Source organism: Vanellus vanellus (assembly GCF_965231255.1).
Source record: "Vanellus vanellus genome assembly, chromosome: 3".
NCBI classification, from domain to species: domain Eukaryota; kingdom Metazoa; phylum Chordata; class Aves; order Charadriiformes; family Charadriidae; genus Vanellus; species Vanellus vanellus.
Window position 1 is genome coordinate 29,784,733 of NC_138907.1, and position 12,252 is coordinate 29,796,984.

Consider the following 12,252-nt stretch of genomic DNA (forward strand, 5'->3'; position numbering starts at 1 on the left):
TGAGAGTAATGCCTTTGAGCTTGAAATCATCCTCCAAAACTCTTTCCTTTCAATGTTGGTCTCATTAATAGTTTAAAAATGGAATTTACTAGCTTTGGTTTTAATGACCTCCCAAAAAAATGTAGGGGGTAGAAAATCTTTAAAGGTGATTTTTGTTTCTTATGAGCATGCTTTAAAGGAATCCCTCATTTTCTTTTCTGTCTTGGATGACATTTTATCATTTCCACATTTTTTCCAGTCCAAACTTGGAGAGTCTGCACACTGGCAAAATCTATAAATTCACGCAGAAAGAACTCAGTATCCTCTTCTTTCCCCCTGAAAAGAAACTTAATTTTAATAAATGAAAATAAATAGTATTGAACTTACAGGATCAATTGTGAGCTAAAAAGAAAAGACATCCTAGTATTTGGAAAAGGGTAATCTATTCACAAACTGATAAAACAGAATAAATCGTCTCTAACACAATAAGCAATGAGATTATGTAGCATCATCCAACTGTAATAGTTTTTTCCACAATGTTATATTGCCATTCATTGAGTTTCCTGAATATTTAAAGATCAAATAATGAAGAGTGGCAAGAAGGGAAAAAAGAAGTGGAGGCAGAAGTTTGCTGGGGGGAAGAACACAAAATCAGAAAAAAATGGAAAAATGGAAATCGGAATGTTTGAGGAGAGCTGAGTCAGACCCCGAAGAACAGAGAGAGACTAGGACAATAGGCTGAGACACAAAGATGCTGGTTCAATTCCAGGCTCAGCCACAAACTCTGCAGCAAGCTGTATGATTTACTTGGAGCCTCAACAAGCTAGTGGTGAAAGGGGATTAAAATCTTCCACCTCAGGGAAGGACTAGTTGTGACTGTGAGGCACAAAGTGTGTGTATGACCACCATGCTATGAGGTATGCCAGGGGCATACCCCATTTGGCTCCAAACAATAGCTGAGGGACAAGGTGCAGTATCTGTACAGTTCCATGTCAAAGTCAGCCAGCTCTCCTCAGCACCAGTGTTCCCAACAAAATTATTGCCAGATGGGAATATGCACTGCAATTTCAGTACAAACTTTGGGGTCACTATGTTGTAGCTTCCTAAATAGCCACAGTAAGGTTTGCCAAAGCTCAGGTTTTTTACTTCTGCTGCAGAACCACACTAAATTTTGGTTCTCTTTCTGGGACTTGAGCTAATATATCTGCTCTGTGATGTACTCTATCACGTAGAAGTAAAGCCACATAATGAACCATGCACTCAAAGGAGTTAAAAGTAGAATATACACCGTATTATCTCTCAAAGGAAGAAGAACTTATCACCACAGCTCCTAAAATACTAGTAAATACGTTGCACATTATAAATGCACACTTTCCTTTGCTTTTGGCAGTAACTAAACAAAAAATTATTTAAAATGTAGTTTACCTTCTGCTATTCCAGTCCTTTAGAGTTCATATTCCTCAGTCTTCAGAAAAGTAAACTCAAAAGCTGTACCCAGACATTAGGATGCAAGGGGGCACCACAGTTCCCAGGAGAGGGCATGCCCTTTCACCACATCCTGACTGCGTCCTCAGGTAGGACCAGTCTGAGCACAGCTTTCCTCACCCATCATACGCTCCTCCCTAGCTGTTCTCAGAAGGGAGGTGTATGGTGAGAACCATGGTGTTGTCAAACAGGCCCTGGACTGGACACGGGAACCAGGACCAGCTGAGTTGCAGACAGTGTGCTTCACTACTGCCCCTTTCACTGCCAGTCTTAGTGCTGGGATGTTGGGTACAGCACTTGCTTTTGACATGGCTGGATGATGCCATCTGCATTTACTACAATTATTAATGTAGGGCTTTCTATTTTAACTACAAAATATTCTTTTAGCCAAAAAAAGCGATTGCAAACTAATTAAATTCTAAACTTGAGGAAACTACTAAAATTTCACAGCCAATCTCCCTCTTCTGATTGACAATGAACTTGGGTCTTCCCAATGGTGTGGGAAAACTCTTCTAAAGATATCCCTCTCTACTGAGGCTGGGTTTCCATTATATATTTATTTTTATTACAAGGCAATATTGCTAGACTAAGGATTATTATTTACACAGTGATATAAACATGTAGGGCACTTCAAAAACTATAAAGCAGAGTAGCCCCAAAAGCTCTTAATTTAGTGACAGAGTGTTGCAACGTGACAAGGGCCCTGAATTTCTTCTGAAACTATTGTGTAATGGGAGTTCTCATCACCTTGTAGGAAATGAAGGGTACAAATACTCATTTAAATACACTGTGTTATATCGCTGTAGGAGGTAATTTCATCTAGGCCAGCCAACTGAATAGTTTAAAAAGCGATATACAAAGTTGTAAGTCAGGAGGCAATAGGTTTTTTTTGGCAGTCAGAGCAATTTTGCCTTAGACATAACCAAGATGCCAGCAGCTATGTTACCTCCATGTTTAGCAGAGGGCTATTAGCACGGCTCCACCACTACGTAGGAGGCTGAGAAGATCTCTGCCATTCAGTCAATCACAACACAAACTCCTCAAAACCAGAGTGCTTAACATCTTAAGTGCACAGTCATAATGAACTCACAAAGTAGTATCTGACCAAGATCATTCAAGACTGGTGTTGTCCTGGTAAGACAAGTGCTATCTTAAAAACAATACCATACAACTCTAATTTCCACCAGAATCCCACCAGAAGAAGAAAGTGGAAAACATGTCTTTTGTGAAATCAGTGATGATAAAACCTGAGAAGACACACAACTCATGATCAAGTTACTCCTGCAGCATTATCATAAACACAAAATGTACTGTAGGACTGCAGGAAACTGCCTTTGGCAAGGTGCCCCTCTGGTCTTAAATTCCTAAGCAAATGTGCTTTCTCATCTACCTCTGTGCTAAGGGTTATGGGGTAAGGTGAGAAGGTTGGTTCCCAGAGCAATGTGAAAGTTGGATGCCTCGTGACATTGGCGTTTGGTGTAAGCTGATCCTCTTCGCAACTGGTCATAACACACTTTGCCAGGACAAGGCAATGACTGGCCTTTATGTGGTTTCACAGCGTCACCAGATTAGCAGGAATTACAGAGACTTCCACTGCCCAGTGCCTCTTATATACAGGTCCTGGGCCTTTCTCCTTCTGGGCCTAAAGGAACAGATCTTCTCCCAAGGGGTGTGCAGGCACTGGCCCCATCTCACAAAGCAGTTTGGACACCCTATGGAAAAGATTTTGTGTATATGTAGCTCTTCAATACACATAGAGCATTTTAAGAGAGGGATATATCAACCACAAAACATAATTCCGTTCTGTCCTTAATCAGGCAGAGTCTGGTCTCAGCCTGACTTAAAATCTTAAATGTTTTCTTTAGTTAGGTTTCTCTGTACGGTATGGAGTAATAAGCCAAAAAAAAACCCAGAAGAGACAAATGTGGAAGGGAAAACAACTGACAATGGCATAGAAGTATGTGTAAATTAAGACATAAATCTCACTTCAGCTTTGCACCTTCCTGCTAAGTATAACCCAGTTACTCTCCCTTCTCCTGGCACAAGCTGAAGGATTTCATACATTAGAATTATATCAAATTACTTTTTCACCTACAATCAATTTCCATTTTCTCTTTGACAGTCACAAATTTCCATCTAGGCAAAGCACTTTCAAAATTTACTTATATATACCTTGCTTCTCTATATTAATTTTAAAAGATAGACTTAATTACTTGGCATTTATTTGCATTGTGCAAACAATCTGTAGATCTAAATTCTGCTTGTACATAAAGAAACACAAAGGAAAACAAAGAACTTACACCAAAAATAAAAATTCTCAAATGATGTCTTAATTATAGTAACACCTACATCTGTGTATTTGGGATATAAACTGAATCTAACTTAGAGTACAAAACTGGGGATTCTGCAGAAATGTGGCTAGATTCCTTTTGTGTCAAAGACAAAACCATTTTTCCAATGTGTTGGAAGATCAGAAAGTTGCAGTTGGTTTTTTTCACTCACTTGTTCTACTATACATTTGATTATTAAAATGCACATATGGCCACACAGATTTAGGGGGTACAAACTAAACACAGATATTAGATTCTCTTATCACAGTTTTCAAATTAATTCAGCCTCACTAGGAAAAGAGCTTTGTAACAAACTAATGTAACCACTAAAACTGAAAGGAGACTGAAACCCACAACATCCAGAGGATGTTACAGCCAGCATTAGAAGACATCAGAAAAAAGAACTGAAGAAACAGGTCCCCATCTCTGCAACTTCTGAGTGCCTACTGCTTAGGATAATACAACTTCACGCAACTGAGGAGGTCTTCTGATGGTACAGTTCATCAGCACGTTCAGTGGGTAGCAATAACCGTATGGCAGCAACAAGTCCTGAGTACCATCCTGAAATAAAGGAAAGTACAGATCGCAACCAGACTCTTATTCCTCTTCTTGGTTCTGCAAAATCGAGATACCTCCCTGTAGGCCACTTTTATGGTTCTTCCCACTTAGAGGCTTTCAGGTTCCTTTAGGACATGAAAGCACAATTGCAGTTTTTGAGAGGAAAAGAAAAAAACAGCCAAGAAAAGAGAGAAAAAACTTACCCATGTACTTATATTAAAAAAAAAAAAAGTAAAAAAATCCAGCAAGCGTGGGAGTAGGTAAGCAGGACAGTTCTGGTCAAATATCTTATTTACAATGCAGCTTTCACCACTTAAACACCCTAAACTACCTCTGCTTGCCTTCAGCGGGAGGTGAGCCTTTTCCAGACTGCTCAGTCCACAGAAAGCCGTCGCAAAAGGTTCCCCCTGGATTTACAGCTACATGTGCAAAATGAGCTCTGTGATCTTCTGCCTTTGGGGATCCTGTGAAGTGAACACTACACCACAACGTACCACATACCCTGAGGCCAAACTAATAACATCACCTTTGTTAAAACTATTCATTCCAATTTGTCAAAGTTTGACATTTCACAGATGAGGAACCCAAAGTAAAACTGGACCTTTAGGTACAGTCCCTTCATTTATGGCAGCTAAATCCCATTCCTAATCCGAAACTCATTCCCAAGGGTGATGCGTGCACTCCAGAGATCATCTTGCTATAAGCAGTAAAATAGCATGGGTAGGCACATCTTTCTTTAATCCCTGAGATAACACTGTTCACACCTTCTCTTTTTCCACAAAGCGAACAGAAACATCCATCCCTCTTCTGACTCCATGTAGTGCAAGACATATTACCTATTGTCTGATCATAGATGCTGTGATTTTCTAAATGGTGTAGAGAAAAAATATAGCTGGCAAAGTATTTAAACCGCCATCATTTGTAATTACTGCAGATGGTAGGGAGTGAAATCCTGCAGAAGGCACAACTCCTGAATGCAAACCAGAAAGAAAAGAAGTAAATACATATCTGCTAGAGAAACATCAATGCCTGCACCAGGATGTCCAAGAACTATTTCTTGGTTCGGTGGATCATAACCCTAAGGAAATGGCCACTACTTATTGAAGATCTGCACAAAATAAATGTACTTTCGGTTTGCATGCACCAAATTCAGAGGAAGCAATGAAGCAATGACAGAGGCTCGCTATGTGGCGTGCAGCAAGTGTGCCCCAGAGATCAAACCTCAGGTGCTACTGGAACATGTTGTGCTCTTCAGCCTCTCATCACCTGCTGCTATTGGCTGACTCCAGGTATCAGATGGAAATATCACACCGCAGCTCACCCAAAACTGCACCCACTCTTTCGCAGCAACAGGCATTTATGACTTGCAGTGTGCGTCATTTATGCCCCCTAACAACAAGAGCCTGCAAATCTGCCTGCATTTGCAAAGTAACCAAACTGCCTTATCTAGAAGTGCATGCTTTCTTGTGGCTTTTTTAAGAAAATCTTGATTCTGGCACCTTTTTTTAAAAAAAGGTTCTTGATTTCACAGCAATGATAATATTCTTTTGAGAGACATTATACATAGGAAGCTACTACTGAAAATTTTACATTTACTATCAGAACTACTGAGATCCAGACTCTTTGAAGATCAGCCTATAGTAATGAAAGCTGATTAGCTAAAATGCATTTGTAAATTCTTCTTGATGCCCACACTTCCATGGGAGATAAAGGCAGATACCTGATGGTGGGGAAGAGATCTGAGCTGAATCAGTTTGTTCCAAATAGATCAGGCATGTCATTCAGTTGCTAACCAGGTTTTGTACAGCATCTTTCCATGTACTCCGCACAAATCTAATAAATAAGGATCATGCAGTGTTAGCAATGTTTTGAGTTCTAAAAATAAAATATCAAAGTTGTACAGAATCAATTACTAGCATAGATTCAGCTACGGACAAAATGTATTTCCAATGGAAAGCAATATAATATGTTTCAAAACCTTAAATATTTTTCTTATAACAGCTTTACTTATAGAACAGTATTTTGAGTATGCTTGATTTACTGAAATATTTCCCATTAGGAATTCCCATTAACAATCACTTCAATCTCCCTTGTCACAGGTAAAATATGCTATCTTTCCTAATCTTTCAGATTTGTAATATAACAGTTTTATTTCTACTACTGGTCCAGATGTTTCTCCAGGCACAGGAATTCAATAAAGCAGATGGATTCAGGAAAAAAAAAAAAAAAATGACTGCTGACCAAGGCCATACTAAGTTTGCAATGTTAGAAGGAGCCCCAAGGGACACTGTTGGGAGCACTGTGCAGGATAGGCTTTCAAAGGTGCAAAATGTCTTACCATATCACTGGATGATGGGGACAGGATATACACACTGACATGCAAACCATTCTGGATGTAAGCTATTTCCAATATTAGTGGGAGCTGCGGACAGCAAGCTTGCTATTTGGTTGAGCACCAGCAAGGCTTGTGCATCTTATGCCTCAGCGCACCGGCAGATCATGGGGCCCACCATCTTCTTGAAAGTTTTGACTGACCAGCTGCTACAGCCATGGCTCAGCCTTTGTCCTGCCATTGTCGCCCACTTCTCTGTGGAGAGCTGTGCAAGACTCAGAGGTGGGGGGGGCAGAGCTTTGGCTCCTCAGCAGTTCAGAGAAAGCCAGCCCTGCACTGACACAATCATTCCCAAACTCAGATAAGTGTTTCTCTTCTTTCCCTTCTGCAAGAATGGAAAACCAAGCAGGTTCATTGCACTTTTGCCTCCACCCCCAGTGGCTTCACACACTGCTGAGCACGGTCATCAAATGCCTCTGCGCTGTGTTTTGTGGAGTGATCCATTCATTCACCGTACAGACTAAAAGCATAAACACACAATGCCATAAAAGGCTTGCGTGTAGGCTTTCTCCTGGAAAGAAAACATATTTTGGAGATGGTTTGACTCATAAAAGTTTGGCAATTTTATCTGCAACTCTAAACAAACCACTGTTTGCTAAACCTACAGAACAGCAAGGTGACAGTCCCTTGGATGATACCAAGAATTCCCCTTGATAAAAGAGGAATGAAAAGCAGATGCAATTTAAAAAAATCTTTTTACCCAAGACATAAGTATGTATAAAAAACAGCAGTCTAAAAGTATCTAATAGATTTGATAGATAAGGCTGTGATCTGCAGTAGGCAACACCTTGCAGCGCTTTATAGTTTGCTTCTAAGCTTTCTGAAAGCACTGTGTATCAGGAGGACACATTTCTATATCCCTATCTAACAGCTTCAGGTAACAGCTTCCTACAGCTCTTTGGTAAGAAATTTGAAGAAAAAATATGGTATGGTACAGGACTAATATCATAAGTTTAATATTATACCATCCTCCTTGTAAATCCATTCCTTAATTCACCTTTGCGATTTGAAACTGAACTTGCAGCATTCATATAACGCTGTGAGGTACTGAATATCTCCAGTGAAATGTTTGGTATTGTGGCAGGCATGACTTCGGGTGTTCAGTAATTATCATGGTCCAACTTCTCCCCTCTCTCTCCCATGCAGATCCATATTTAGGATAATGGGTCACTAACTGCAGGGATTTATTTCTGGTATATAGCTACTTTTTTGATCTTTTTTAACAGAGGTATTTAAAGTATTCATCTTCTACGATGCACTCTGAATGCCTGCTGGTAGTTCACTAGGAAATTTGAGTAACATACAACTTCTGTTCTCTCCCCTGAAGTAAAACAGTGAATGTGTTAGAATGCCCTGCCTGGAGGTCTGGGAGGACATCTCCAAGCCTGTGTGTGCTGCTAGAAGGAAGCTTGTTGGGCTATTAGAGAAGTCAAAGCCAAAGCAGCCTGTGTTCCACTGAGGCCGGAAGTGAGTGAGTTCTGTCATGGCAAGCAGTCCCTGTGGATGTCGAGACAGAAGCTTTGGAGTAGCCTCCAGGAAAGCTCTGTCCTGCCCTCCCCAAAGCTAAACACTCAGTATCTGAGGGGTGGAACTGCAACCACCGTTGTCACCCCAGAACTTCAGTCGATCTTCCATGTACTGGGCTCTGGCCATTGTAGAGAAGCTGCAGACAGGCAGACAGACCCTCACCTGCCTTCCTGGGATCGCTTGCCAAGGAGTTGATAAGCTAAATCTTCTGTAGTGTGGCTGAAACACAAACTAACTTATGGGGAATTTGCATGTCTTTCCCTTTCTCTCATGCTGCAGCAAAAGTTGCCAAATGCTCAGGATTTGTATGCAAATATCCCTGGTTGTTCTCTGGTTGCAGAGGAGGCAGAGGAGAAGCAACAGGAGTAAGGGCTGCATAACTGGAGCTCATCGCCCCTTTTATCAAACACAGTTCAGGCATGCTGATGGTTAGATACACATCAGACTTTCAAACTGTGGTTTATATAGCTGCTAAAACTCACTAAAACAGCACACACAAATTTCCTTCTCTTCTCTCAAATCAAGAGCCCCTGACAAGAATCAGTGTTAATCCCAGGTTGCGAGATGGTTTTTATCCATCCCAGAGACAGTTTATACTGCAGTCCAGCACTGTGTAAGCCTCAGAGACCTCTTATGTAACGTATCTCTTTCACAGCGCGGTGCGTATTTCGCTTAGGCTTGCAGTGTGCATTGAAAACCCTGTCAGACTGGGACCCACAGGAGATATTGAAGGAAAAAAAAATATATGGAATATAGCTTTTCCTCAGGAAAAAAAGCTGCATGCCAGGTAGGAAGACTTTCTGCATGAGGAGACAGAAGACGGTGTGTTCCACATTTTCATACGCATCTCTGCGACAACACCACAGTATCTACTTTGTATAATAGAAAATATTGACCCCTTATTTATTTCCTATGGACCAGATAACCACTAAAGACCCTCTAAATACAGCTATTCTGCCTTTTATCACAATGCAAAATACAGTATAGAATCAGAGCTGATCAAGCCCAGGGCACAGTTACAAAATCTCCTAGCATTTGGAAAGATTTGTTTCAGTAGGTATGCCCAGAGCTATTGCCACGGTGAATTTGCCCCTACACCAAGTATAAATCAGGATGGGTGTATATGAAAATCATTTGGTTTCTTGCTACTGGAGCTGAGCTCCACCAGCATCACTTTCTTGTTCCAGCGGTCTGAACGCAGAACATACTTGTCACCTGAAAATGATTCCTACGTATTATTTTCCTTGTATTTTTGTGCAGAGGCCACCATTGCTTACAGCCTTGGAAAAGAAATTCCTACAGCAGAAAACCTCTCAGGATCGTTGTTAGAGCCTGTGCAAAGGTAGCGACTGCTTGTTGCTAAATTAGGAGCAGCTATATTCACTTGTGCCAACAGCATAGATGGGGGGAGGGAATGGGGAGACTCTCCAGAGCAGCTGAGTTTGGACGTAGCAGTGAATACTGAGCCTTCAGTGCTGACTCACTTTTTCCATTTTTGAAATAAAAACATTAGCAAAGATATTTTTAAGTGGTTACTGTGCTTTTCTGCTGCAAGCAAAGCCTTTTCATAAGTTTTAACTATCCTCACCCCCCTCAGCAGTAACATACTTCAGTAATCACTCCTCTTTTATTAAATCCTTTTAGCCATAAAGCCCAAGATAGTTTTAAATGGAGCAGTCTTTATTCCATAACTTATTGGTTTCTAAGAGAAAACTATTGTCCAGAGAAAGCGTAGGAGCCTGGGAGCCAGGATCCCTTGGCTCTACCCTTCGTGTTTCTGCTGACATGCTGTATTATGGAAAAACGAAACAGAGTCCTGGTTGCGCAATTAGGGCCTGAGCTGTACAAGCACATTTCTGTGCTCATTGAAGTTGACAGAGGCTCAGAAGTTCAGCCATACAGATCAAGATTCTTCAAACGTAGCAGGTTTACTTATGCTACATACCCCACTTTCTAGCATCAATAACAGCAGCAGTTACAAAAATCTTGAGTCAAATCACATTTTAAATTCACTCTAGGAAAAAGAAAAAAAATACTCAAGTGCTTCCAGAAGGACAAGCATATGACAGGATAACACCACCAGATTTGGGCTGGTGAGTTGTGGAGTACTCTCCAGCTAAACTAAAAGGACTTCAGTAGCAGTACTCAGAAACTCACAGGTCAAGCCCTCAGCTAACACGGCAAACCTGAAGATTAAGCAGCAGTGAACTGCATCTGTGATGTACAGGCTCAGACAAATCGGAACGGAGAGAGTGCAACAGAGGTTGAGTGGCATCTTTTTTGACATTCGGGTCCCCAGTGGTGGATTTGGCCTAAACCACGACATCGGGGTAAAGAGCAAATTTTCACATGCTCTGCCACTCAGAAGAGATGCTTAATTAGGCAGCTAAAGAAGGCTCAGCTTTTTGAAAGTGTTCAATACTCAAAAGCTTACAGCCAGACACTTAGGGTCTGTCTTTTTTAAAAGGTACACTAAAAGATTTTGAAAGTTTGCCACATATCTTAGCATAACAGTGGGATCAAAATTCTTTTGAGATTTGCCTTTTAGGTATGTGGTTGTAGGCTCAGAATTAGCATTTTCTCTTGAAAATAACTGCAAGTACAAAGCAACAGCCTTAAAAAGAAAAATATATATAAAAAGGTCCTATTTAAAGTTCAACTTAGGAAGTCCCCACTTGGAAATCCCCACAGTTTTACGTTCCGTGATAAAAATTTTGGTAAAATTATCTTCCATGTACTTTTTAATTAGACAGTATCAAGAAGGCTTACAGATTAGAACAAGTATTCCTCCTGTAGTCTTGAAATTACCAGCACTATCCAGCTGATTTTGAGATTTCTCTTGCTCTTTCTTTCCCCCTCTTCACTTGTGTATTTGTCTCTGTATTCTTCAGCATCATATTTTTTGGTAATTTGAGAAATTCTCAGCTATTGTTTTAAATAATATCCATTTCATGGAGGGGAAGTCTATTTTTCCTATTCCTCTCTTCCCTTCCACCCCCCACCCCTCCAATTGTGTATTCCTCTGCACAAAGAGATCCTGGAGTTTATTGCACGGCAGTCTGTCTCTCTCTATTTCCCCCACAGTTCCCACAAGAATATTGTATTCCTGTTTCCCATCCTGTCCCAGACTGTCTCTGTGGTTGCCATGTACTGTTTAACAGTTGCCACATTCCACCTAAAAAGTGGAAGAATTTCTCAAAACACACAGCAAGTGATTTCAGTTTGCTCAGTACTTCCAGACCTTCCTTCCCATGTGACTGATTGACAAATACATTAGATGTAGTTTTGTGGTCCTTAGAATGATTAAGGTGCAGAAAATGTATACTTTTTTAAGCTCACTCACCCATTATGTGGCTAAAGGCTCAAGTCCCCCCTGGGTGTAATCTGGCAGAAATTCAGGCACAAAATGTAAAAATGAAAACAAAAATCCTCAGTTAGGGTTAGTTTCTGTCAGGAGAGAAAAGAAATGGTTAAAAAAATTCAGAGTGCATACATTGAGACTATCAGACTCATGAAAACTGCACTTTCCCAAAGGATTTAACTCTGTCCCAGCATTTTAGATTTCCACCCTTGCAGTAAGCACAGAACAGCTAGGACTCAGTTCCCAGAAAATAGTGCATGCCCTCTCCAACACTCACATCTACTCAGCTTCATAGCTGTAAGATCAGCTCACCTAGTCAAAGGGTGCAAAGACAAGCACGATGCTCCTTCTCTGCTTTCAGCGTGCCAGAGAGCCTAAGAATAACACTGAAGGCTGTATCCTCAGCTGCTAGGTCCTGAGTGGGGCAGCTCCATTGACTTGGGAAGAGCTGTGCCAAACTAGCTGAGAATTTGGGCCCAAGCATGCACAGGAAATGAGGCTGTATAGGCAGAGCAGACAGAAAATCACTTCATTCCTGGCACACCAGTGGATGAGTGCCCTGTAGATGGGAGGGAGAAAGGGAGAGCTTTCCCCTCCATCTCTCTGCTTTTATAAAGCTT

At 40.9% G+C, this 12,252-nt stretch overlaps 1 long non-coding RNA gene across 1 annotated transcript; it reads right to left on the bottom strand.

The window, feature by feature from the left end:
• Positions 1-258: 258 nt before the first annotated feature.
• LOC309670512 lies at positions 259-12,036 on the bottom strand. The gene is made up of 3 exons (XR_014269012.1): positions 11,945-12,036; positions 11,615-11,718; positions 259-315 (listed from the first exon to the last, which is right to left on the bottom strand). It is a non-coding gene; the product is annotated as an uncharacterized lncRNA (long non-coding RNA).
• Positions 12,037-12,252: the final 216 nt, after the last annotated feature.